Source organism: Pseudochaenichthys georgianus, chromosome 19 (assembly GCF_902827115.2).
Source record: "Pseudochaenichthys georgianus chromosome 19, fPseGeo1.2, whole genome shotgun sequence".
In the NCBI taxonomy this organism is placed as follows: Eukaryota; Metazoa; Chordata; class Actinopteri; order Perciformes; family Channichthyidae; genus Pseudochaenichthys; species Pseudochaenichthys georgianus.
In genome coordinates, this window is record NC_047521.1 from 13,860,197 (window position 1) to 13,887,855 (window position 27,659).

Consider the following 27,659-nt stretch of genomic DNA (forward strand, 5'->3'; position numbering starts at 1 on the left):
TCAAGTTAGCTATTGTGGTTGTTGATGATTGCTAAAGTGACTCAACACCGGTCTTATTCCCAGTCTCATACTGACATGTTGGTGTTGGGAATGAGAACATATTGCATCAATCTTTCTCCAGAATCGCATACAGCACCTTAATGAGGTGACGTTGTTGATTTATTGTGTCTCTCGTAGGAGAAAAGCTGGTGATCGGCTTCACTACTCGAGGTACACTCAACAGGCTCCTTGATGCAGGAGACATTACACCGCAGCAAATGCAGAGGTTCCAGCAGGCAGCAGTGGCGTTTCTGGTGAGGGCTGTGGAGTATGCCATGAAGAAACTCCCCATGAGAGAGCCCCTCATAAAACATGCCATGTTTCTGGATGTCCAGCAGAGGGTAGAGTGTGGAGTGGAAGACGCCTTGTACCTTGTCGACAGGTTAGTTGGGGTATCAAGTCAAGTACATTTATCTATAGTGCCAAATCACAACACAAGTTATCTCAATATACTTAATAAGTAGAGCAGGTTAAAGACTATTGGCACATTTTCTTAATAGATTGTAAAGTTTAATGACCACATCTGAAAAACAACCTGTTTCAGCTACATTACTTTACCAGATCAGTGCACATTGTGTTCTTTTTAGGTTTCCTGAACTTCTCCCATACAACGGACCTGATGAGCGTGACAAACTGGGTGAGGAGTTTCTGGACTACCAATCCATGGACATTGCCATGCCCGAAGACCCAGCCACGTTCGACATAGAGAACTTTTGGGGGAACATGGCATCAATGAAGAATAAGGTAAGAATTATTCTGCACCCTTTGAAATACCCATTGACGTAATCAACTTAATTCTATACAAAAATACTTGAGAGTAATTAGGCTTCCTACATTTTTCAAAGGTGACCGGGATGAGCAGATTTGGGAGGCTCTCTCGTATTGCCAAGTTGGTGTTGGTACTTCCGCATTCAAATGCTGATGCTGAACGATTGTTCTCTGTGGTGGGACTGAACAAAACCAAAACCCGAAACAGTTTGGCTCTTGATGGAACTCTATGATCCATCATGACTGTGAAGATGGCAAACCTTGAGCCACAGTGTTTCAAATGGGAGCCCCCTCCCTCTGTCATCAAGGCATCAAAATCAGCCACAAACACCTACAACATGAGACATGTCATGTAAAAGAAAAAAACATAAACAAAGACATGCACTTTATTTTTTTATAATATATATTATATCAATATATTATTCAGGTTCTAATGTTGTTACACTTAAAGAAAGAATGCACTAAAGGAAAAGGCTGCTATTGGTTCTTAAAAGGCTGCTATTGTTTCATTATATTGACATTTTATAAATAAATGTATTTTATTTGTTAAACTTGTTCTTGTTACAATTGTTTTCATTTCTACTTGTGCTGGTCAATTATTAACACTATATAAGCATGAGAAGGCCGACAGTGCAGGGAGAGCAGCTGGCATGGGGGTGAAGACATCACAACAGTCTTAATGTTAATTTAAATTGAGATATTCCTCTAAATCGACGTTAAAAAAGGCCAAAAAAAATCGCCGTCGAACACATCAACCCCAAAAGTCTCACTCCTACTTTTTACTGAAACTTGGCAGCCCTGGATTATCCATGTTGGGTACTGTCATTTAAATAAAAAAAATAACCTTAAGGGACCCAAGCAACACACTCTCACTCCATAATCGTCCAGGAGCGACGTTTGGTCAGTGTCCGTGGCGTGCAGTTGTGACGCTCCTAGGCTCCTTCAGCTTCATAAAGGGACGCAAATAGCTTTCAACTGATTGCAATGTATTCCCATCTGCGGCGGGATTTGACGCTCATGGAAGCACGGCATTCGTTTGTGTCGGCTGCCCTTAAAGGCAATGTGAGCGTCCATTCTCATTGGATAACGGAGAATTGTACGCCCGGAAGTAAGTATTCCCCTTACTGTCGATTGATTTTACAGTGATATCTGCACTACTCATCGACTAAAAAACACCAGATTATCCTTGTTAATTACACAACATTGATTGGTTTAAATTGTGTGCAATGCAATTGTATTTTCCCCTTCGATTCGGAGAAACAAATATTTATTTATTTATTCGGAGTAAAGGATGGCAGAAGACACTACACTACCCACCCCAGCTATCGTTTGGACTACACCATGTGCTCTGTTTGACAAACCCGTGATAGTCCTCAAGCTCTGTGATTGGAGAGTGTACTCCGAGGGTTACGCCGAGCCTCGAACAGCACTTGAAATGGGATGGAACCACGGCAGACTGTCCAAAACTGGATTTGAATGGGTCCACCCAGAGCCATAGAGAGATAAGAGTTACGACACTCTTTGATGTCGCCGCCAGCCGGTCACGTGGTTTATGTATGCCGGGATAGTTCAAAACGCACTTCCGTGGCAATGCTTCTCTATGGCAAAAACAGCACAAACATGGTCAAAATAGTCATAGATTAAACCAACGCTGTTATTTTTTAAAGATTGCTTTCATATTTACATGATGTGGTTACACTTTGTATGGATTGGCAATATTTACAAGTTTCGTTATTTAACGATATTTTGAGGGGAAAGTGTGGTAGCACAAGCAGGCTATGTTGCTGTCGCTGTCAGGTCAGTCACGTCCGTAGTATAGTTGCGCTGCGTTGTCATGTTCTTCTATGGGACAGACAGACAGCAGCGATTGCGTTATTGAATGGTAAATATATATATTAAAAAAACACACACACCCAAGTACTTTTTTGCATTATTGCATACTTTTTATTGACAGTTTTGCATTTGGAGAGGCAGGGTGACAACGGAAAGCTTGGTAGCCTATTACTTATTAAGAACAGTGTATGGAAAAAGTGATGTGTGTTAGAACAAAACAAAGTCAAATGAATGAGAATGAGAACAAAGAGGGTTAGGGTTCAACAGAAAAAGATTAATTCAGCCAAAAAACACAATTTTGATTAATCTAAAGTGTAAAACAATCTTCAACACAGACCAAATTAGTGCCCTTGGACAACAAAATATATGGTGGGGCAAAGAAACGATAAATTAAATTGAGAGAGTGGGAGACTGAAAATGATTACTATGATAAATATTCAAACTATTTACAATTGTTTTTACAGAAGCTCCTGTTGAACCATGGTTCAACAGAGCAACACAAACAGGTTTGTCAACAATAACAATTAAAATGACGAGGCCACTTTGCCAGGGGGAGGTGATCCAGCGACGAGACAATAAAGCAATTCATATTAAGTTCTGTTGAGACACCACAGGATATAAAAGCTTCCAAGCGATGACCTCTCCTCACCTTTCACCTGTATTTCCTCAGGAGACTCAGGTCCTTCAACGTCTGCAGCACAATAAGCACCCACCCACAATTGTTGTTCGCACAAGCATAATTGTGCGAACAACAATTGTGGGTGTGGGGGGGGGGGGGGCATTTTACAAATATTTACAAACAACTATTTACAAAAAAGCAACTATTTACAAAAAAGCAATACAGAACTCTAGTCTAGGGCATCTAGGGGCCTAACCATTTTGAAAAAAACAAGAAGGTTCCTTTGTGACATCCTCTTCATCTGTTTCCTGGGCCCTAAAAAGCAGAGCAAGAATAGGAACAGTGGTGAATAATGGGAGAGAATACAGTTGGGAGCAGACTGAACAGAGGACATAGCAATATTCATGTTAAAATGTTTGCACAATAAATATTATGGCACTTTCGTTTATATTGCATTTTAATAGATCAGTTGTCATACATAGCATTTGGGTGCTCTAATCGATCCGAGAAGGGGTTCCGGATGTATGGCTTCCCTAAGGACGGAGAGCGAAGGAAGAGATGGATGGCAATGGTCAACAGACAAAACCTGTGTCTGAAAGAGGACAACAACAGCAGAAAACTCTGTCATGTAAGTAATGTTCACAGAGGTGACATGACTTATTAACATTTTAAAGGGCATCATATTTCCAAGTGTAGAGAATTATGACTCTTCAATGACATTTGAAGTGTGCAGGGGAAACTGATCAAACCTACCTACCCACAGGTACACTTTGAAGACGACCAATATATTGGCAACAAATCAGGAGGAAATTTGAGGTTGAGGCCAGATGCTGTTCCAACAGTATTTATACATCGGCCTAAACCGAAAAGGAGAAAATTCACGTCAAGGAGCATGCCTCCAGCTGTCAGGAATAATGACCACACCTATTACTGCACATCAAACATTGGTATGATATATGAAGCGAACAATGTTATATAATTCAAGGATAGACTACACTCCTAATACAACTTTCAGATTATACAGCTTCAAAAATACCAGGGTTCAGGGATTCTCTGAAGACTCATATACCACATGTACATAATCTACAGATTTCTTCATACTTTAACATCGCCAATAGGCGAACTTAGATGAATGTCACTATAGGAGTATAGTGTACCCTTAAATGACAATATGTGCACATGTAAAGGCAGCATACACAAATAACAGCAATTGCCTTGTTATTGTTACAGAGATTCAGGGAGATATTGAGGTGGAGTTCCAAGGGAATGAAAGGGACAGTCAGAGAGAGAGAGACAGACAGATGTCAGCAGACTGCCAGGGGCCAGTATGTCAGGGGCCGACAATCAAGAGGCCACCTTACCAGAGATCAGTGTGCCAGGAGCCAGTCAGTCAGGGGTCAGCTATGAAGAGGCCAGTTTGCCAGGGTCAGGTGCTCCAGGGACCAGACTGCCAAGGGCCAGTTGTGACCGGGCTCACGTGGAGGATCTAATGAGGCAACTGAGAAGGGAGAGATGACTAAGAAAGAGAGCCGAGAGGGCTCTGGTAAACCAGAAGAGGATTCATTCGGCATTACAAAAAAAAAACACAATTTGATTAATCTAAAGTTTCAAAAAATCTTCAACACAGACCAAATTAGAGCACTTGGGCAATCAAAAAAAGGTAGGATAGGGTGGGGGAAAGACACCGTGAAAAAAGCAATACAACTAAGGTTCTGTTGTGGCACTACAGGATATAAATGAGAGAGCTGGTCTGCTGGTATTAAAATAATTTAAAAGGGGTGCACTTTACCGTCCATCAGATGAGGTTTTCACCCTTGTTCAGAACGTGGAGCAGCTGTTCCGTGTGAGGACGAGCGATTCCCTCATGGAGTCCTCAAATGCAGTGTCACAGCTGGAACAAGAAGCCATGTTGCTGGACAGCAACCTGCCCTCATGCCATGACCTGAAGAAAAAAATCCTCTCATCATACATCAGGCTGAGGTTAAGGATTGCATCAAAGTGCATCAGGGCTGAGAGGAAGGATAAACATAAAGGGTATCTTGGCAGCAAGAGTCAGAGTAAGAAGGCAAAGAAGACCCAACAGACCTCTGCACCGAAGGTCATAACATCTAGGCCACTGCCAAACACCTTACTCGTTGCCATCGATGTATTGGCATCTCCATTCCCGGTCCTCCGTCAGCAGCCTCCAGCCTCCTCTTCCTTCAGCAGCAGCACCCTCCTCCAGCAGCAGCACCCTCCTCCAGCAGCAGCACCCTCCTCCAGCAGCAGCCCCCTCCTTCAGCAGCAGCAGCAGCAGCAACAGCCATATGAGGCGGACATATGAGGCTGAATAAAAAAAAGTGTTTATTTTGTTAAAAATAAACATTTTGGATGCATGACCATGTTTTAGACTCATCCTTCATTCACTGCTGTAGAGTAGCCTATTCAGTAGGCTATTATATTTTTAAGACTGAATAATACCTTTGAAGAACAATCATTAAATTAGTGTGTATATTACAATACAAAGGAATCTATCCTAGCATGCCATCAAGCATTAAAAAGTAGCGCTAGGCTAGTTGTACAGTACAGATAAGTTAACACGGAACAGTACAAAAAAAAACTAAGTACAGTCAACATGTCACATAATGAAATGTTAGTATATCCCAAAATGCAATGAAATATTTATCACAAACGCCACCTCATGTATACTAGTGCTAGCAGTTAAGTCATATCATACAGAAAATGCCGACTAAGGATGGCTGACACGGTCAGGTTCAGCAGATAAAAACCAAAATAACAATAAAAACACATAATCGGGGACTTCCTGCGGACAGCTGAGCAGCATGGTCGCTTGAACAGTGAGCTCCCTTATGCCAACAGAATAAACTCCGCCTAACTCGAAAATTAAAACATAAAAACATCCTGGACAGTTGATAATGAGCGGAGGATCAACAAAAGCAAGGAATAAGAAAAGCGAGAACCGTCAAGGTAAAGAAAAAACTAATATTAACAAAGAAAAGGACAGGCTAACTGCAGAAGCTAGCACAGCAATGGCTAAACCACAAGCTAATCTGGACAGCATTAGCAAGCAAATTGAAGCCATGCGGAGCGAGCTGAAAGCCGACTTGACCATCTTTAAGGAGGACATCGCCACTCAAATAAAAATCGAGCTGACAGAATTCAAAGAAGACATTAACCAGAAACTGGTAAAAATACACACAGAAGTTGGACAGCAAAATGATAAAATAGACGCCGTTGTGAATCGCACGGAGGAGTTTGAGCTCTGGAGTACCGAGGCAAAAAGCGATATGCAGGAAATAATAAAAGAACACAAGTTTATGACTGAAAAGCTGGATGATTTGGAATCGAGATCCAGACGGAACAATTTGAGAATATACGGCATACCAGAAGATGCAGAGCTGAAAAGTGACACGGTGGCGATGTTTGTGGATAAATGGCTGCGGGACGAGCTGTCAATAGAGACAGATCTCCAGATTCAACGAGCCCACAGAGCCCTGGCACCGAAACCAAAATCGGGACAACCTCCGAGGTCGATCATCCTGAACTTTCTGCAGTTCCATGTAAAAGAGATGGTCTTGAAGAGGGCTTGGGAAAAGAAAACTGTCAAACTCGGAGACAATAGGATATATTTCGACCACGACTACACCGCAAGGATACTGCTTCAACGCAAGGCATACGCGGGCGTTAAGAAGATCTTGAAGGGAGAAGGCATCCGTTTTCAGACACCTCTCCATAAGATGCGTATTCACTGGGCTAATGGAATGAAGACATATAACAGCGCAGAGGAAGCAGCCAGTGATATGCGGGGAAGAGGATATGAAGTAGAAGACACCACCGCTACAAGAGGCTCCGCTGGCCGTGGCGGGCTCAAGTCCACGGCGATCGAGACTTGGACACGCGTCGGAAACAACAGAACCACGCAGACAGGCAAACGGGCGAGAGGACTGCTGCGAGAATTCGAACATTAAGAAAACAACGCAGAATGAAAGTCTTCTTCTTCAGCCTGACGCATAATGGAAAAAGATAAGAATATATCCTTGTAATGTTAATCAAAAAAATTAAGAACTGTTAGTTTTGAAATGAGAAGTGACATGAATACATATTGATATCTGGCATGTTGGCTTAAAAAGGGAATGAAACATAGCTGCCTATGTTATAAGCCTAGTATGGGCAGTTTAACTCAATTTGGGTTTTATCCTACTACTAGCTGGGGGCCCTTCCCATATGGAAGACTTTCCCCCTCAGAACAAGAGGTGAGTCAACATCTGAGGGTTGTTGACACCTCTATTTGGAGGTCGCCTTTTCTGTTTATAGTTACGTTTAGAAATGTTTTCTTGTTTTCAATGTTGTTAAGTGCCAATAGTTATATCACTGTTAACCGGAGTGGGAGACACTACAAAATGACTGAACCAAAATCAACCTATGACTAAAAAACAAGACGGAATTAAGCTTATGTCCCTTAACGTTAATGGTTTGGGAAACCCGATAAAAAGAGCAAAAATTATAACGAAAATCAAAAAAGAAAAGTCACAGATTACTTTCCTACAAGAAACCCACCTTTCACAGACAGAACATGACAAATTAAAACAATTTGGATTCAAAAACACCTTTTACAGCTCCCACACTAACGCACGTAAAAGAGGAGTAGCAATTTTAATTTCTAATGCAGTCAAATTTGAGTACCAAAAAGAAATAAAAGATAGAGAGGGACGATACATTATTGTGAAAGGGACAATTGACAAAACTAAAGTAACATTGGTGAACATATATGCACCACCTGAGAGTGATAAGTATTTCTTTGGGGCCTTGCTTGATCTGATTGCAGTAGAAACAGAGGGAATATGTATAAGTGGGGGAGATCTCAATTTGATAATGGATTATGATCTGGACACAACAAACTGTAAGAGAATTAAAAAACCTATTACAAAGCTAGTGAAAAACACTTGGGAAGAAATGGGATTCTTTGATGTATGGAGGGACCTTAATCCAAAAAAAAAGGATTTCAGCTATTACTCGGCAGTACACTCAGTATACTCACGGATAGACTACTTTTTTATGCAAAAGGAAAATAGGGATAAAATACAGGACTGTCAAATTGGAGTGGCTGACGTGTCTGATCATTGTGCAATCTACTTGAATATTAAACTGGGGTGCAGACGGAGAGACACATTATGGAGATTGAACGTGGGCATATTGAATAACAAATTGGTTGTTTAACAAATCAAAGATGAAATACAGAAATACTTAGAGGAAAACAATAACGACAACACAGACCCAGCCATATTATGGGATGCATTAAAAGCAGTAATACGAGGAAAATTGATTTCTATTACAAGTAACCTCAAAAAAGTAAAAGAAACTCAATATAATAATCTCACAGCCGACCTGAAACAATTAGAACAAAAACATAAAGAAAAAAGGGATAGAAATACACAAAAACAAATCAAAGAGGTGAGAAACGAAATCAACAACTTACTACATCAGGATATGGAGATAAAAGCAAGATATCTTAAACAAAATTATTATGAATTAGGCCCCAAAGCTACAAAGTTGTTGGCAAGACGTTTACGAAAGCAACAGGCAGCAATCACAGTCAACAAACTACATGACCCTAAAACAAATCAACCTACATATGAACCCAAAGAAATTGAAACTATTTTTAGAGATTATTACAAAGATCTTTACATGCAAACGTCTACAACAAATCATATGCGTACAAAGTCATTCCTAGACTCACTGGATCTGCCCTCTATAGGTAAAGTTCAAAATGAAAGTATAACAGCAAAGATAACTATAAATGAAATCCATAAGGCAATCGGAAAACTGAAAACAAACAAAGCTCCAGGTAGTGACGGATTCCCATCTGAGTGGTACAACAAACTAGAAAAAGAACTGTCTCCACTGCTACTAGGTGCCTTTTAATTGGATCATGTCAAAAGAGGATACTCCCCCCTCATGGAAAGAAGCAATTATTACAGTTATCCCCAAACCACTAAAAGATAAAGAATTTTGCCAAAATTATAGACCAATCTCAATTCTTAATGTTGATTACAAGCTCTACACTACGATACTATCAAACAGGCTACAAACAATAGTACCAGACCTCATAGATGAGGATCAAACAGGCTTTGTTTCAGGTAGACAGACGCATGATAATATCAGAAGAACGTTACACATCATACATAGAATACAAAAAAATAAAATACCAGCAGCACTGATTAGTCTCGATGCGGAAAAAGCATTTGACAGGGTCAATTGGGAATTTTTATATCTAACATTAGAGAAATTTGGATTCAGTAATAAAACAATTAAATGCATTAAGTCTATTTATAACAAACCAACAGCTCGAGTTAAAGTTAATGGCTCACTAACAGACAGATTTACATTGGAAAGAGGAACTAGGCAGGGCTGCTGTCTCAGCCCTACCCTGTTTGCTCTATATATAGAACCATTAGCCCAAATGATCAGACAGGAAAGTGCTATTGCAGGAATAGAAATTAGTCAACAAAAACATGTTATTAGCCTTTTCGCAGACGACGTCATGATCATGCTGAAAGATCCAGTAAGCTCCTTTACAAAGCTAATGCAAATTATCGAACAATTTGGTGAATATTCAGGATACAAATTAAACATATCTAAAACTCAAATCCTTATGTTTAACTGCGCTCCAAATCAACAACTAAAAGAATTAAATTTAAACTGGGAAGCAAAATCAATTAAATACTTAGGAATAAACATAACCAAAAATGTAGCAAAGCTGTACCAAAGCAACTATGAATGTATTGACAAAGATATAAGGAAAGATTTCGAAAAATGGTCAACTTACCCGATGAGTTTTATTGACAGGATAAATACAGTGAAAATGAATATTCTATCACGCTTGTTGTATTTATTTCAATCCTTGCCGATAAATATACCGCAGATTCAGTTCCAAAGCTGGGATAAGCTTATATCAAGATTCATATGGGGGGGTAAAAGACCTAGGATAAGATATACCACACTGCAATTGCCTAAAGAAAGAGGGGGCCTGGCACTTCCAAACTTAAAGGAATATTATCATGCAGCACAACTACGTCCTCTCATTTACTGGTGCAACTCCGATTATATAGCCCGCTGGAAAGACATTGAAATACTTACATATGAGTCCCCAATTCAACCACTCATAGGGCAGAGAGAAATACCTCCCCATGTTAAAGAAAAGGGAGACCTAGACCCAATAACAACATTTACACTAGAAAAATGGTATTCTATTATTAAACAATTGAAATTGGGAAGGGAACTTGGACTATTAAACTGGATAGCCTATGACAAAGGATTCAAACCAGGAAGCTATGACTGTAGATTCAAGCAATGGACAGAACAGGGTTTAACAGCCATATGCACGGTTATCCAGAAGGGAGAAATGAGAAGCTTTCAAGACCTGAAAAACCTCTTTGACCTAGAGAACAAAGACTTATTCAGATATATGCAAATGAGGGACTACTATACAAAAAAGGTTAAGAAAAATGAAGATGACATACAACCTATTGTAAAGATTATTGCACGAGCTTACCATGATGATGTTCGCAAAGTTGTGTCAACCCTGTATTCGTGCTTGATGGAAGCCAAAAAAGATTCAACACTCTATGTAAAAACTAAATGGGAAAAATAACTAAACGAAAGGATCTCAGATGAGATGTGGTATGATATGTGGAAAATGCACCAGACCACTACACAGTCACACGGCTGGAGAGAATTTCTGTGGAAAAACCAAATTCGTTTCTTTTACACACCCAAAATCACTAGTAAACAAACTAACACTCAACAATCATGCTGGAGACTTTGTAAACATCAGGAACCTCACCATACACATGTGTTTTGGAGCTGCAGTAAAATACAACCTTTCTGGGACTGTGTACACTCTGTTATATGCAAGGTATTAGGCTATAGAATCCCTCGAACATGTGTGGTATTATACCTGGGACATATGGAAGGATCTGTACATGTCGGAGATCAATACCTGATCAAGATCCTCCTAGCTGCAGAAAAGAAGGCTATCACTAAAAACTGGCTAAAGGCGGAAACACCAAGCTACAGACAATGGGTTAATATTATTGGTGATATCCTAATAATGGAGAAAATCACATACAAGTTGAAAGTAATGGAAGACAAATTTCTTAAGGGCTGGGAAAAATGGTTAAGGTACATAACAAATGAGTCATAAAAAAAAAACAAGTAATATTTGATAACTATGTAGATCGTCTCCGTACAGGCACTGTTCTCTCTGAAATGTAATATTTGTTGTGTGTAATTGTACCTTGTGAAAAAATCAATAAAAGAAAGTAATAAAAAAAAAAAAAAAACACATAATCAATCTAAATCCTGCTTGTTAGTTACCCAGCATCATTGATATATAAGCTGCAAGCGATTCATTACTGAAATCTTACCTTCAAATCAAAGCTGACGAAGTCGCGCTAGCTAACTAGCAGGCAATGCTAGCAAAATTGGTTGTAACAACCAAGATAAAATATAGATAATTACGCTGTGCATATACAAATGAAGACCAGTATAAGCATCATAAAGGGCCTCTGATACAATATAGACAGTTGATAATTCAAAAGAGTTCGATATTTCAGCAACTTACCTCTGGAACTAATCGACGCGCCGTAATGTAAGTGAATGCGGTCCAACGCCCAAATGACAATATTTTGAACTATTTCGATGTCCATACCCCGGAAGTAGGCGCCGCCATTTTTTACAACGGAGGTCTATGGGAGTGTCGTAACTCTTAGTATCTCTAGGGCTCTGGTCCGGCGTAAATATGTATAAAAGTGAAATCTGAAAATAAATATTTTATTCAAAAGAATTGCTGAACTGAATCAAAATAATATTCAACCTGAAAATTATTTCAAATACTTATTTTTATTTTGAATACATCATTGTATTTTTCAAAGTTCAGAATAAAAACTTGAACTTTCAAATACATTTTTTTTTTTGAATGATCAAAACTTATGACCCTGAAATAGCTCCATACAAAAGCCTGTAAACCAGGCAACGTTTTCAGACCAAGGAGGACCCCTTGGCTGAGAGAGAGAAGAAGCAGGGACACCCACTGCATATTGTATAAAATTGTGTTGTAAATTAAACATTTTCATAGATTTCTTAGACAGCTTCATAGACTTTGACAGCACTATCATCAGTGTATGTTCCATTAATGTGTATTTTCAGATATTTAACCACTTGAGCCATCAATATTTAGTCTTTTTCCCCCCCTCTACACCAAACCTCTGCCAAAAATAGCAGATCTGTAGTAACTCTGGGGACCCCCTAGGGGTCCCGGACCCCCTGTTCAAGACCCCTGCTGTAGACTATATGTTGAGCCAGCTACGCTTTTAGGCGCGAGCAACCGTAACAGAAAATAACAGTACAGTGTTTGCTACTGTGTCACGTTAATGTTGATGTATCTGCACCAGAATGGGAGAAGAGTCCGAAAAGAATACTCTGTGAGATGGAGACCAATGACGAGGCTGACACTACTAAACGGGTTACCAAGCCCAATTGGCGATACGTCGACAGTGATGAAGAGGAGGAGGAGGAGGAGAGTCCTGCTAATAAGAGGGCTCATCTGGACGAAGAGGAGAGACCTATTTCCAAGAAAAAGCTAACTGACTGCATCCATTGCGTGTTGTAAAGGTAAGTTTAGATTTAGCTGCATAACAGTAACTGTTTAAGGTAAACAATCAACGTGTGTGTGTGTGTGTGTGTGTGTGTGTGTGTGTGTGTGTGTGTGTGTGTGTGTGTGTGTGTGTGTGTGTGTGTGTGTGTGTGTGTGTGTGTGTGTGTGTGTGTGTGTGTGTGTGTGTGTGTGTGTGTGTGTGTGTGTGTGTGTGTGTGTGTGTGTGTGTGGGCTGTAAGTGAGATGCAGAGGGAGCAAGACACTTCAATGTGGGAAAAGAAAAAAATGCAGCAATTCCAGACAATTAAGTGCTGTGGGGGGTCACACATTGGATAATATATTGATTTCAAACCATGTCAGTGGGCTGCAGCATCAATTATTTTTGAAAGTGTAATACATAAGAATCAGTTGATTGTTACTAGGGGTGTAACGGTACACGTACCCGTACCGAAATTATTCGGTACGGGCCCTTCGGTTCGGTACACGTGTGTACCGAAGTGTACCGAACGAATATAACGTTAAACGTAAAAAATTGAGAACGTGAACAACTTCTTGAAAGTAATCTCAGGTGCTGCGTCGCAGCATTCAGAGTAATTTGCTCCCATTGTGTTCAGCACGTCATAGAGCGAGCAAGTCATTTCATTGGACGAGCTGGTCAGAGGGATGCGTTCAAATGTAGTCAGTAATTTGAGGAACTGTCGAAATGGCGAACGCAGATAAAGTTGAGCTCGAAAATCCTCCAGCATCATTGAAGTCTCCGGTTTGGGAACATGTTGGTTTCGCAGTTACGTACAAGGATGACGGACAAAGACAGGTGGACCAAACCAAAGCTGTTTGTCGGCATTGTTCAACTACAATGTGTTACGCGGCTGGCAATACATCAGACTTGCACACTCATTTGAAAAGGCATCACCCGAACGTGAATATCACCGGTACCAAAAGACTGAAGTGCAAACCCAACTCCCACTAGCATTTAAGCCTCCACCGCTCGCAGAGAGTTCAGACCGAGCCAAAGCTATTACAAACGCCAAATATCCTTATGTTGCCATGTTAGCAAAGCGCTACCTGGCTGTATCTGCTACCTCTGTCCCTAGCGAGAGGGTTTTCTCCACGGCAGGAGACATTGTTAGTGCCAGCTGATCTGTCCTTTCGGCAAGCAATGTGGACAAGTTCATCTTTCTTTAAAAAAACATGAAAATACAATGACAAGCAAGTCATAATGTCAAACTGGCTGCTTAGGAACTAGTACAGTACAAATACAGATTATTTCAGTTCATCGAAAAGCTGCACCTTAATGTTTATTATATTATATTTTATATTTATTTGAGTGAATATTCATAGTTTAATAATAATTAAAACCCCAAAACTAATATTTTATGTTTTGTGAGTACTAGTACAGTAAAGTTCAAATACAGATTATTTCAGTTCATCGAAATGCGGCACCTTAATGTTTATTTTATTTTGTATTTATTTGAGTGAATACATTATTCACAGTTTAATAATCATTTTAAAAAAATATGTTATGTTTTGTGATAATTTGTTCTGCTGTACCGAAAACGTACCGAACCGAACCGTGACCTAAAAACCGAGGTACGTACCGAACCGAAATGTTTGTGAACCGTTACACCCCTAATTGTTACTATTAATGATCAGAGATTCATGTGATTGGTTGTTGGTCGCGTAAAGTCCCCAAGCTCAAGACACGCCCACTGCCAAGCGTCAACGCACACCGCCGTGTGTAGGGGCCGTAAAGGTTTTTGGAAATGCTTGAAGTTGTCCTCTACGTCTGCATGTTTAAGCAGAGCTGTAGCGGAAAAGGATCAACCTGTAAAAGATCCCATGTCATGGCCATTTCTACTGATCATAATTCCATTGTTGAGGAAGACTGAACTCCATTTAAACGAAAGAGAAGCCCCCGTTTCCACTTCAAAACACTCTGAATCTGAAATTGTACAGAAATAATGTGTGTGTCAATCAATCGTGTGTGTGTGTGTGTGTTTCCTCTGTACCTTGCAGGGTTGTGTGTCTTCATCACCAGGTTATTCTGGATCAGAGTGCTCACTGAAGACCAGGCTGTGTACTTACTGCCCAGATCTGGCTACAAACACATAAAAGTTAACTGAATTAAAATACAAATATTCAGGACGCTCTGATCAGGGTACCCTGTGCCGTCATATCAGTCAATAGATGGCCAATAAAAAAATGGTGCTCAAGCTAATTTTGTACCAAAAAGATTAATATGTCATGCCTACAGACTCAACTTTTTTTTTTAATAAAGAGTATTATTAGGAAGTATTTTCAATTGGAGTATTTTCTCTGCTTTTGATGACAATTTGTGAGTAATAATAATGGCTTATTGTTAACAGGACATCCCAACACAAGTCCCTTTTTATATATTAGTTTCAGAACATCGGTGTGTTCATTTTCACTACATAATCCTCCACAAAGAACTCCCTTAATATTGAGTAGAATAGAGAGTAGGAGTCAGCCATCTTGTTGTTGTTTTTTCAAAAATGGAATGCCTGGGCAAAGTTACCCAGAATGCATCTTCACTGTTGCCATGGCCACATCTCTACATGTGAGCATTGTGCAGAAATTCCAAGTGATGTCACGATGACGCTGTAATGTGCTTTGTGACATCAACGATAGTTCCAAATGAGAACCTGCGAGTAGACCCGTTTGAGTTTTAAGCCACAGCATATCTTGGCTTAGCAGAAACCACCAGTCCGACGCTGACAACACACCACGAAATTCTGTTTTTTCCCCGTGAAGAAACAGTTAGGTATTACCAGTTGCTACTGTGTGTGTATCATTGTCATCTTAAAAAAACATGTCCTGCAATAAGGAACAAGTGGAATTGGGAGGTGACTACGCTGGAGTTAGGAGGAGTCTTGGGGAAGTTCAAGAACATCTCAAGACCCTACAAGTGGAAATACAATCCATACAAAAACAGTTCGGCAGCTTTCCAGCGCTGGGGGAGCAGTTTGACGCTCTGAAGGCCGAGGGAGATGTCGCGACGCGCAAGTGTGCCTACCTCGAAAAAGTAGTGAGGGTTCTTAGTGAGAAGATCGAAAATAACGTTACCGTAGAGGCGATGTTCCAGGGACTAATCCAGACAAACAAGGAATTGGAGCATGAACGACAGATCCTCGAGGGACAGATGTTTGACCAGATAGATAAGCTGGATAGCATCGATGCGATCAAAGCCGAGCATGAAGCTGCACTACGTGGACGGAGAGAGCTCGAAGCACAGATTAAAGAGGTGCGTTCATCGATCCAATGCTATTCTGCTGCAGAGGAAACGCTCGATGCATTGAGAAGTGACGCAGAGGAAACCATCAGAGTAAATGGTGGCCTTGAGGAAGAACTTGAGTGTCTCAAGCAAAGGAAAGAGCAACTTCAGGATCGTTTCCAAGTGTCTAAGGCAGAGATAGAGACGGTTTTACAGAAGAACCAGGCTCTGCAGCAGGAAGTGGACGATCTCCGCAGGGAGCTTGAAAATGAAAGCATGGTGCAGTTTGAGATGGACGAAATGAACCGGTCGAAATATGAGGAAAGGAGCCAAACCGAAGACTTGCAAGAAGAGATCTTTGAGCTTTCAAAGAGGCTTCTGGGTTTCGAGGATCTTCAGGTGTCATACAAAATTGCGAAGGAAGAAAAAGAGTTGATTTTCCAGCAAATCCAATTGTTGCAACAAAAGAAAGTCGAGTTGTGCCAAGAACTTGAGAACGAGGACACCATTAGGGAAAGTTACAACGCAATGGTGACAGAAAAAGCCGCCATGAGCCTCGAACATGTCTCCCTTCGAGAAGAAGCTTTGCAGCTCAAGAAAAGGCATCTGCGTTTCATGGAGCTCGAGGACTCTTACAAGGAGGCGAAAGCTGAGAGAGAGGACGTTAAGAGGAAGAACGAGGCTTTGATGAACAAGATCCAGGGTTTGAGCAATGAGGTTCACAAGGAAAAAAATCTCAGGATCAACTACGAGGCTTTGAAGGCATCCAACGAGACCTTGGGGTGTGATAGTGCCGCCATGGGGAAGGATCTCGTGGAACTTAACCTAGAGATTGGTGTTTTGAGGAAGGGTCGTTCTCAGAACAAAACCCTGCAGGAAAAGATGAACGACCTGCAGTCTATGTGTGATGAGCCGCTGAGGGAAAGAAACACAGCGGTTCAGAATCCTAACGGCGATCAGGACCGAATGAACAGCTTGAATGTGAACAACGTCACCGTTCACAATGACTTCCTTGAACACATGACAACGTTTGGGGAGAAAAGAGCTCAGCAGGCCAAAAACACCGCGGATCAGAATCCAAACGGCGATCTCGGACAAAGGGTCCAAGAAGATCAAGACCGAAGGAACGGCTTGAATGTGAAGATCGTCACCGTTGACAATGACTTCCTTGAACACATGAAAACGGTTCAGGAGAATCGAGCTCAGCAGGCCAGGAGATAAAAGCCACTAACTTATCCGTGGCATAGCGGGTTTTCTCCGGGAGCGCCGGGTTTTTCCCAAAATGTACGATTTAAAAAAAACAAACATTAGTAAAATGTCTTAGCATGACATCAGGGGGCTTAGATATTCTTCCAGCAAGCTACAATTGCCACGAGATAAATACCACGGGTTAAAGTTCATTAACTTGTCCGTGGCATAGCGGGTTTTCTCCGGGAGCGCCGGGTTTTCCCAAATGTACGATTTAAAAAATAAATAAAACATTATTAACATAATAACTTTATTTTAATTCAATAAAATTGATCTCTTTTTTTATTATTACATGTTACTTGTTAGACACTTTTATGCAAAGCGACTTACATACTCAATACTGTGGACAATCCCCACAGGAGCAATTTGGGGTGAAGAGTCTCAGGGACACAACGACATGCTGACTGCAGTGGGGTTTGAACCTGTGACCCCCTGATCCCAACACCTAGGCACTAATCCACTACGCCACACGCCTCCATCTTAATCTAGAGCTTGGAGTTTTGAAGAAGGGTCGGTCTTATGTGGTGACATTCGATCACTTGGATGGTTTGAAAGCGGAAAATGACCTCCTGCTAAATAATCTGGATGATGTCAACGAAGAGATTGAGGTTCAACGGTGACTTTTAAACATTATTAAGATTGTCTTAGCATGGCATCAAGGGGCTACACATGTTTTACCAGCAAGCTACAATTGCCAGGCCTTACATTCATAATGTCAGCGGAGGGAGGGGGGGGGGGGGGGGCGGTGCTGCGGAACAGCAGAGTGGCGAGTGAGAGCTGTCATCTTCCCTTTACAAGCTTCAAACATGTATTTATTGTGTGATTTTGGAAATAAAAGTTTCATATTCTGAAAGCCAAGACTTTGTTTATTTTAAAATCAAACAAAACACCTTTATTTTTACGCAAATCCACGTTTATTTTGAAATGAGACTTTGCGACTTCCGACTGATTTCGGTAGAGCAGAGGCCTGTACTACGAAGCCGGTTCAACCTAACCTGGATATGTTTGAGTTAGCCGGTTGGCCTAATCCAAAAAATACGCGCTCTCGCTAAACGGTCCTACGACGCTGGTTATCAAGTGGATCGCTCAAGCCAGCCGTGCCCTATCTAGTTAGGTGCACGTTCACATGCAAGGGGTGGTATTTGGAGCATTCGACCAATCACAAACATGGAGAAGCGTACTGACAGCGCAGCGTCATACTTCCTGAATGAAAAGTTAACTATAATATTAGACATATGAAGAAGTTAAACTTTAAACATCCATGAAACACTTGATCAGGATCAAAGCCACATAGCTGCACCTGCAAGGTGAATACAGCTGGTAACAGAACAAGTGTTTGAATGCGTACATTAACAGGTTTATGATATCACTGCCAAAAAAACACGATCTGACTTTAATTACATTTGTCTTGAGTGTTTCGTCAACTTAATGTGTTGCTTAAAATAATACTTCTGCATACAGTATGTGACACTGTGAGTGTTGCACGGCCAGATACGGCTCAGCTGACTCAGACAAGGAGATATATGATACATTATGAAGTGATATGTCGCGGACTGTACTTAATGTTACTCTGATCCGGTTACTTATGTTGTGGCAGATATGTAAGTAAGCTTTCTTAACGCTAATGTTATAATAGTCAGATTGCTCTGAAGATGGGAGGTGATATTCTAACAATTCAGGAGTTGAGGGATGCAAACTTGGCCCTGAAAAATGAAAATGATCATTTGAAAGACCTCATAATAAAGCGCAAGTATTATTGTATTGCAATATTGGTTTAATTCAATCGGATAGGACTTTTCTGTTTTGTAAATGTGCTGTCAATGGACCGTGTGACAACTTAGATGCAAATAGCATCCAAGTTGCTTGCAGCTATGGTGATCTGATGATTGTAATTGGTGTGATTTTATTTTTTCCCTTCTGTCCAACCCCACACGAGATATTCCTCAAATGAAGGAGGACATTGCCTCGCTTGCTGGAAGAGTAAGTTCCTCTTATTTGTATCACTTTATTTTACTTGTTACTTAATCAGAGGAGGAGATTTTTATGATGTTAGGCTGATTAGGGCAATTCACCTGCTGTTTGTATTTTTAATTGTTCAGAAATGATAACATACTGTCTTCCTTCTCTAACAAGTGTGCAGCAACCTCAAAACAATTGCAGGTGAGTAACATTGTTCTTGTTCTAAGGATGCATATTTTATGGTGTGACTCTGTAGGAGTCAATAGTCTACAAATGTGTGTTTGTCCAGGGCTAATCTCAACAGTGCCAAATTGTTCATTGCCAACAGGCCAAGAACCTCCGCTTTCACATGTGTATTATATCCTAATGGAAATCAAATCAATGGACAAAAACCTTGGACAAATTGGTCATATGTCATAGAAAGCTAACTACACAATAATTTCATCCCCCTATAGTTCATCTTGCTTCTCTTGTGAAAAGCCTCAACATACATACGCAGCTGCAGAGCCTCAGAAGAAGCAGCCTGGTGATGACGATGATGATGGTGGTGGTGATGGTGGAAATAACAACAAAGTAAGTAACAAGTCAAAAATGTATCTATAAGCTCTCAAGGCGGGAGGCGGGAAAACATATAAATTGGCCTACTAATACATTTATATGTGATGTATTTTTCAGATTGAAATTGTGAAGGGGTCAGGAGTCTTTTGCGTGGAAGGCGTCCGTCCATACCACCTCTGGCACAGCAATGGTGCGAACTCTCCTCCTCGGCACATTTCCCCTTGAAGCCCTGCTTCAGAGCATCCTCAACGGTAAAAAAAAAAAGCTACTGTTCAAAATCTCTTTAAATCAATCCTGTCATTAATAAAGAAAGGCAGTTTACACATGTGTTTTCTTTCTAAACTGATTCACCTAAGAATGGAAAAACTGAACTATTTTCTTACTCTCTGTTTTCGCTGCTGCAATTTGTTACGAGTAATGTTTTTTTTACAATTGTCCCACACTCGACTCTAGCCCAGTGGTTCTCAAACTTTATCATTTCAAGGACCCCCATAACTCAGAGTGTATGATTGGAAACCAAATGTGTATGGGTCTATTTGGAACACCCCCAAGGAACCTTGAGTGTCATTTGTCCCTGGACAACCACTCTAGCCTAAAGTGTGGGCCATTAGTATGTAAACATTAGCTGCTGCAGATCAGCAGGATTACCCACTTTTCATTTGCAAAATAATAATTATGAAATATGACATTAGGTGGCAAGCCAAAGCAAGGTGATGGGGAGCAGCTGGAAGCCCTGGACCCAGGGAGAAAGGCGGCCATAATCGGTGAGTAAAAACGAATGAATTTAGAAAGGAAAATAAAAGTTAATAGAGATGCGTCAAGTTGACTACTTTAACCATCCCTGTTTCACTATTTATTAGCTATCAATGGTAGGATCAGGATCAGCATCAGGTAAGTGAGGAGGACACCCGTTAATGGTATCTGCACGGATTAGCACCTATAGGGTGATCACTACATTTTCAATGGCTCACTTCTTGATCACAGCTCTCTTCTAATAGAACCCATGTTCTGGGCTAGCGTGCTTCCTCTGTGGTGTCCTCTGTGTTATAGAATGTGTAGTCGTTAATAACCCCATGACACTAATTGTTCTCCTCTGCAGTGTTAAATAACCAGCATCTTCACCCTTAATCAATGACCAGCCCTTTGTACTGTGTGTGTGCCATATCATGTCTTTAATTAATGTTCTTGATTGCAATGCATATGTTATTGCTCTTCTGGTAAACAACCTGTGCTGATGATCTCTGTTGTTTGTATACAAGTGAAGTTCATGTGATGTCATTTTTTTTTAAACAGTATTTTGAAAAGCCAAACTTTACCTAATTCCAACTAATAATTGTAAACTTAGCAGCTTCTTAGACAGATTTGGTAAATGCACTGACTTTTCAGATAATTCAAAAATAATAGTAATGATATATGAAACAAATCACTAATAAAATAGATCATCTGTTTGAATAAAGGCTTTGGGCTTTATCTGCCAATAAACTCACAGGGGAGCTCGTGTACACTACACCGGGTGGTTTGGCAACACTTTGGAGTGGAATGCTTGGAGTCTGTAGAAGACTTGGAGCATTTTTACACTGTCATCTCATTATGTCCTTTTCTTTTCTCTGTAGAGGCAACAATGAAGAAGTGGCCACACACAACGAAGGGCCAGCTGGGTACAGCCATCAACAGCAAGCTGACAGAGCTCAGGGCTCGCCAAAAGCAGACTAAATAATTGACATTTATTGACAATAAATGTATGTTAATGACTTGTACATTTTGTGTGTTGTATTTTTTATGTAAGTAGGCTATGTATAAACCTTGAACATAGGTGTAAATAAACATATATGCACATATAGGATAAACTTATATCCACATATATGTTTTACATATATGTGAAACATATATGTGAAACATATATGTGCATATAAGTTTAGCCTATATGTGCATATATGTGCAACCTATATGTGCATATATGTGAAACCTATATGTGCATATAAGTTTAGCCTAAAAATGATAAAATACGGCGAAGATATTAAAATATGTGTTTCCATTATTCATACTTCTGAAATATATCTGTATTAACTTTATATCATCGTATGTCCGTGTTTATTGGGTATTTTTGCATGAAACAAAGACTGGCATATAGTTTCAAGCCAGTACTTTCAACAGAAATACACATATACATCCTGTTGAGCAGGATCTACAGTTTCCAGTATTTTCCGTTTCGTAAAATGATCAAATACGGCGAAGATATTCAAATATGTGCCTCCATTTTTCATACTTTTGAAATGTATTAACTTTTATATCATCGTATCTCCGTGTTTACTGGGTCTTTTTGCATGAAACAAAGACTGGGATATAGTTTCAAGCCAGTACTTTCGACAGAAACACACGGCAATGTTGTCCGGACTGTTGTTTTTATGCGGCACCGGCTTGAACAGGTCATGTGATCTGATCACGCCGGCGTGACGGTCGACTCCAAAGGGTTAATATTAAATACATATAAGTATTTTTACAACTTGTATTTAGAAATACTCTGTTGTAATTATTGATGCACATGTGTTCATCCATTAAATGTGGCATCTGCTATAATGGGGTTAATGTATGATATTACTTAATAATACAATACATTATAATATATGATATGATAATTACATTTTAGTTTTATTCATTTCTTATTTCATAGTTTCTCATTATTATTATTTTTATCGCTCATCTTATTTTTGATTTTATTAATCTGTGTGAATCTGTGCTGTCCTGTTTTTCACTCTCACCCTGTTGCTGTTTGAACTACTGAATTTCCCCACGGGATTAATAAGGTCCATCTTATCTTATCTTAATGTATAAGTTGATTTACTTCAATCTACTGTACTGTGTAAAAACACCCCAACAATATTACAAGAAATATACTGCATAAAGCAAACTATATACTTTATTTGATCTAAAATATTGATGTTTCTCCAACACCCAGCTGTCTTTGTGTATTTTGTGAATGAAGCGCCATCTCATGGTTAAATCCTGTAATTGAACAAATGGGGAAATTGGGCAACGCCCTCTAGCAATTTGGCAACACCCCCAGCCACTGGCATCCGCTGGGCTTTTGACTGGGACACACCCATATGAGTCCTATCTGGGGTGCTACATCTGTAGGGAACAATTTAAACAGTTGATTTTGTGATATATCAGCCGGGGTGAGACAAGGCAAACCACAAATGGACTACAGAAGGACACAAAAGGACACATGGTACAGTTTATATTATTCTTGGTCTTTTTTCAATAACATATTTCAAAGGTTCTGGATTTGTTTACAAATCTAGAAACTAAATACAAAACTAGGATGATATGAAGATCTCATGTCAAAAATAATTGTGATAAATTAGACAGAACTGGCCTGTCTGTGAGCACATTTTATGTTGGTTTGGTTCTTCTGATAAAGGTGTGAATATCTAAATAATATACCAACATATGCTATTGTCATTAGTTGTGTCCCTGTTCTTCAAGCTAAGGCATTGCTAAATTAACAACTCTTGGCTTACAGAGTGGTAACATGAGACCGATTTTTATATATAAAATATAAATGTATTTTAATTTTATAATTTATTTATAATTTATTTAAAATATTAACAATATAATAAAATAAATGGAAATATATACACCGGCAAATATTCAATATAAATACCTTGTGTGTGTGTGTATAGCTTTATCTGATTAATGTTATTTTCATATGAAAGTCCATGATTATAAGTATGCAGTATCATAACTACATCTTTGATGTTTATAAAAACCAAACCGTTTGAAAATTGGTTGAAAATTGAGCAAGCTATGGTTATTTAAATAGTAAACCATAATGTTATGAATGAGAGAACTCCCTGTAGCAAGATGGCGGCCAAGTGGCAACGTCGGTCTCCATTGGCCAGCAGCGCGGGTGAGTCATCTAGTGTTTATATATATCTATGGGAAAAACCAGAGCCATAGAGAGATAAGAGTTACGACACTCTTTGATGTCGCCGCCAGCCGGTCACGTGGTTTATGTATGCCGGGATAGTTCAAAACGCACTTCCGTGGCAATGCTTCTCTATGGCAAAAACAGCACAAACATGGTCAAAATAGTCATAGATTAAACCAACGCTGTTATTTTTTAAAGATTGCTTTCATATTTACATGATGTGGTTACACTTTGTATGGATTGGCAATATTTACAAGTTTCGTTATTTAACGATATTTTGAGGGGAAAGTGTGGTAGCACAAGCAGGCTATGTTGCTGTCACTGTCAGGGCAGTCACGTCCGTAGTATAGTTGCGCTGCGCTGTCATGTTCTTATATGGGACAGACAGACAGCAGCGATTGCGTTATTGAATGGGAAATATATATATTAAAAAAACACACACACCCAAGTACTTTTTCATTATTGCATACTTTTTATTGACAGTTTTGCATTTGGAGAGGCAGGGTGACAACGGAAAGCTTGGTAGCCTATTACTTAGATACGTTTTACATTTTTGGAGGAAAACGCTTGTGTTCATGTTAGCATGGGTAGCATGATCATGTTAAGACTATGAATATCATTTTACCACAACAGTGGATGAACAATTGATATATGTGTTTGAACAAGAACAACAGGAAGAACAAAGTAAAAGGGACAAACAAATGTGTGAACAAGTATTAAGAACAGTGTATGGAAAAAGTGATGTGTGTTAGAACAAAACAAAGTCAAATGAATGAGAATGAGAACAAAGAGGGTTAGGGTTCAACAGAAAAAGATTAATTCTGCCAAAAAACACAATTTTGATTAATCTAAAGTGTAAAACAATCTTCAACACAGACCCAATTAGTGCCCTTGGACAACAAAATATATGGTGGGGCAAAGAAACGATAAATTAAATTGAGAGAGTGGGAGACTGAAAATGATTACTATGATAAAAACTATTACAAACTATTTACAGAAGCTCCTGTTATGTTCAACAAGCAACACAAACAGGTTTGTCAACAATACAATTAAAATGACGAGGCCACTTTGCCAGGGGGAGGTGATCCAGCGACGAGACAATAAAGCAATTCATATTAAGTTCTGTTGAGACACCACAGGATATAAAAGCTTCCAAGCGATGACCTCTCCTCACCTTTCACCTGTATTTCCTCAGGAGATTCAGGTCCTTCAACGTCTGCAGCACAATAAGCACCCACCCACAATTGTTGTTCGCACAAGCATAATTGTGCGAACAACAATTGTGGGTGGGGGGGGGGGGGGCATTTTACAAATATTTACAAACAACTATTTACAAAAAAGCAACTATTTACAAAAAAGCAATACAGAACTCTAGTCTAGGGCATCTAGGGGCCTAACCATTTTGAAAAAAACAAGAAGGTTCTTTGTGAAAGGGACATCCTCTTCATCTGTTTCCTGGGCCCTAAAAAGCAGAGCAAGAATAGGAACAGTGGTGAATAAGGAGAGAGAATTCAGTTGGGAGCAGACTGAACAGAGGACATAGCAATATTCATGTTAAAATGTTTGCACAATAAATATTATGGCACTTTCGTTTATATTGCATTTTAATAGATCAGTTGTCATACATAGCATTTGGGTGCTCTAATCGATCCGAGAAGGGGTTCCGGATGTATGGCTTCCCTAAGGACGGAGAGCGAAGGAAGAGATGGATGGCAATGGTCAACAGACAAAACCTGTGTCTGAAAGAGGACAACAACAGCAGAAAACTCTGTCATGTAAGTAATGTTCACAGAGGTGACATGACTTGTTAACATTTTAAAGGGCATCATATTTCCAAGTGTAGAGAATTATGACTCTTCAATGACATTTGAAGTGTGCAGGGGAAACTGATCAAACCTACCTACCCACAGGTACACTTTGAAGACGACCAATATATTGGCAACAAATCAGGAGGAAATTTGAGGTTGAGGCCAGATGCTGTTCCAACAGTATTTATACATCGGCCTAAACCGAAAAGGAGAAAATTCACGTCAAGGAGTATGCCTCCAGCTGTCAGGAATAATGACCACACCTATTACTGCACATCAAACATTGGTATGATATATGAAGCTAACAATGTTTCCCATGTTATATAATTCAAGGATAGACTACACTCCTAATGCAACTTTCAGATTATACAGGGTATACAATATAATACCAGGGTTCAGGGATTCTCTGAAGACTCATATACCACATGTACATAATCTACAGATTTCTTCATACTGTAACATTGCCAATAGACCAACTTAGATGAATGTCACTATAGGAGTGTAGTGTACCCTTAAATGACAATAGGTGCACATGTAAAGGCAGCATACACATATAACAGCAATTGCCTTGTTATTGTTACAGAGATTCAGGGAGATATTGAGGTGGAGTTCCAAGGGAATGAAAGGGACAGACAGAGAGAGAGAGACAGACAGATGTCAGCAGACTGCCAGGGGCCAGTATGTCAGGGGCCGACAATCAAGAGGCCACCTTACCAGAGATCAGTGTGCCAGGAGCCAGTCAGTCAGGGGTCAGCTATGAAGAGGCCAGTTTGCCAGGGTCAGGTGCTCCAGGGACCAGACTGCCAAGGGCCAGTTGTGACCGGGCTCACGTGGAGGATCTAATGAGGCAACTGAGAAGGGAGAGATGACTAAGAAAGAGAGCCGAGAGGGCTCTGGTAAACCAGAAGAGGATTCATTCGGCATTAAAAAAACAAAACACAATTTGATTAATCTAAAGTTTCAAAAAATCTTCAACACAGACCAAATTAGAGCACTTGGGCAATCAAAAAAAGGTGGGATAGGGTGGGGGAAAGAAACCGTGAAAAAAGCAATACAACTAAGGTTCTGTTTTGGCACTACAGGATATAAAACCCTCCAAGCCATGAATATGCCTCTGCCTGACATCAGGACCATTCAGAGGAGGATGCAGCACGTCAAACTGGAGCCAGGAGTGTTGGGGGAGGTGTTTGATATGCTGAGGCTGAAGGCAGATGGCATGAGTGAGATGGAGAAGAAAGGTGTGCTCACCTTGGATGAGATGTCCATCACCCCTAGCGTGGAGCTGCATCTGGGAACAGGGAGGCTGTTTGGGAACACAACACTACCTGGCCACAAAGGCCAGGCCACTCATGCCTTAGTGTTCATGCTGGCTGGTGCTACTACGTGGTGGAAACAGGTTGTGGTAATTCTACTGACGGTGCAGTGTACAGGCCCATAATACTCACCATCGTTGAAGCAGCGGCATCTATAGGGCTTCATGTGGTTAACATCACCACTGATATGGGGAGCCCCAATAGGGCTATGTGGAAGTCCTTTGGGGTGACCTATGACAAGCCGTGGATAGCACATCCTGTGAAGCCACACCAGCACCTGTACTTCATGCCTGACGTTCCACACGTGGTGAAGAATTTAAAGAGTGCCTTAGTGAATGGTCACGTCATCACCATACCACAGGATGTGGTGGACAAAGAGAAGCTGCCGTCCAGTGTGGTGTCTGTTGGCCCCCTGTGTCAGGATTATTATGTCATGTCACTTTTCTATGTCTAGGTGTGGGTGTTTTTCCGTTCTCCTTGTCATGTTTTCCTCCCTGTATATTGTCTGGTCTCTTTTCCCTGTGTTTTCATGTCTGTCGTTAGTTTCCCTGGTGTGTCTAAGTTCCTGAGTGTTTTCACCTGTCACTCCTTGTGTGTCTCCTGTGCTCATCAGTGTTGGCCCCGCCCCTGATTGTTCCCACCTGTGTCTAGTTACCCTGTGTTTAAATTCCCCTGTCTCCCAGTGTTCAGTGTCAG

General features: G+C 40.3%; 2 long non-coding RNA genes across 10 annotated transcripts; both read right to left on the reverse strand.

Annotated features, from left to right (window-relative positions):
• Positions 1-2,295: 2,295 nt before the first annotated feature.
• On the reverse strand, positions 2,296-5,529 carry LOC117465222 (uncharacterized). Of its 7 annotated transcripts, none has more exons than XR_004554156.2 (6): positions 5,345-5,529; positions 5,049-5,201; positions 4,621-4,757; positions 4,013-4,116; positions 3,290-3,851; positions 2,296-2,405 (listed from the first exon to the last, which is right to left on the reverse strand). It is a non-coding gene; the product is annotated as an uncharacterized lncRNA (long non-coding RNA). The 7 variants fall into 7 exon arrangements; XR_011645001.1 differs by lacking the exon at positions 2,296-2,405 and having other exon boundaries at positions 2,743-3,574; positions 3,738-3,851; XR_011645002.1 differs by lacking the exon at positions 2,296-2,405 and having other exon boundaries at positions 2,743-3,851; positions 5,387-5,528.
• Positions 5,530-25,254: 19,725 nt separating this feature from the next.
• On the reverse strand, positions 25,255-27,652 carry LOC117465223 (uncharacterized). Of its 3 annotated transcripts, XR_011644997.1 has the most exons (6): positions 27,096-27,652; positions 26,899-26,971; positions 26,365-26,501; positions 25,743-25,846; positions 25,468-25,581; positions 25,255-25,304 (listed from the first exon to the last, which is right to left on the reverse strand). It is a non-coding gene; the product is annotated as an uncharacterized lncRNA (long non-coding RNA). The 3 variants fall into 3 exon arrangements; XR_004554160.2 differs by having other exon boundaries at positions 25,747-25,846; positions 26,899-27,652; XR_004554159.2 differs by having other exon boundaries at positions 26,899-27,652.
• Between the last annotated feature and the right edge of the window lie 7 nt (positions 27,653-27,659).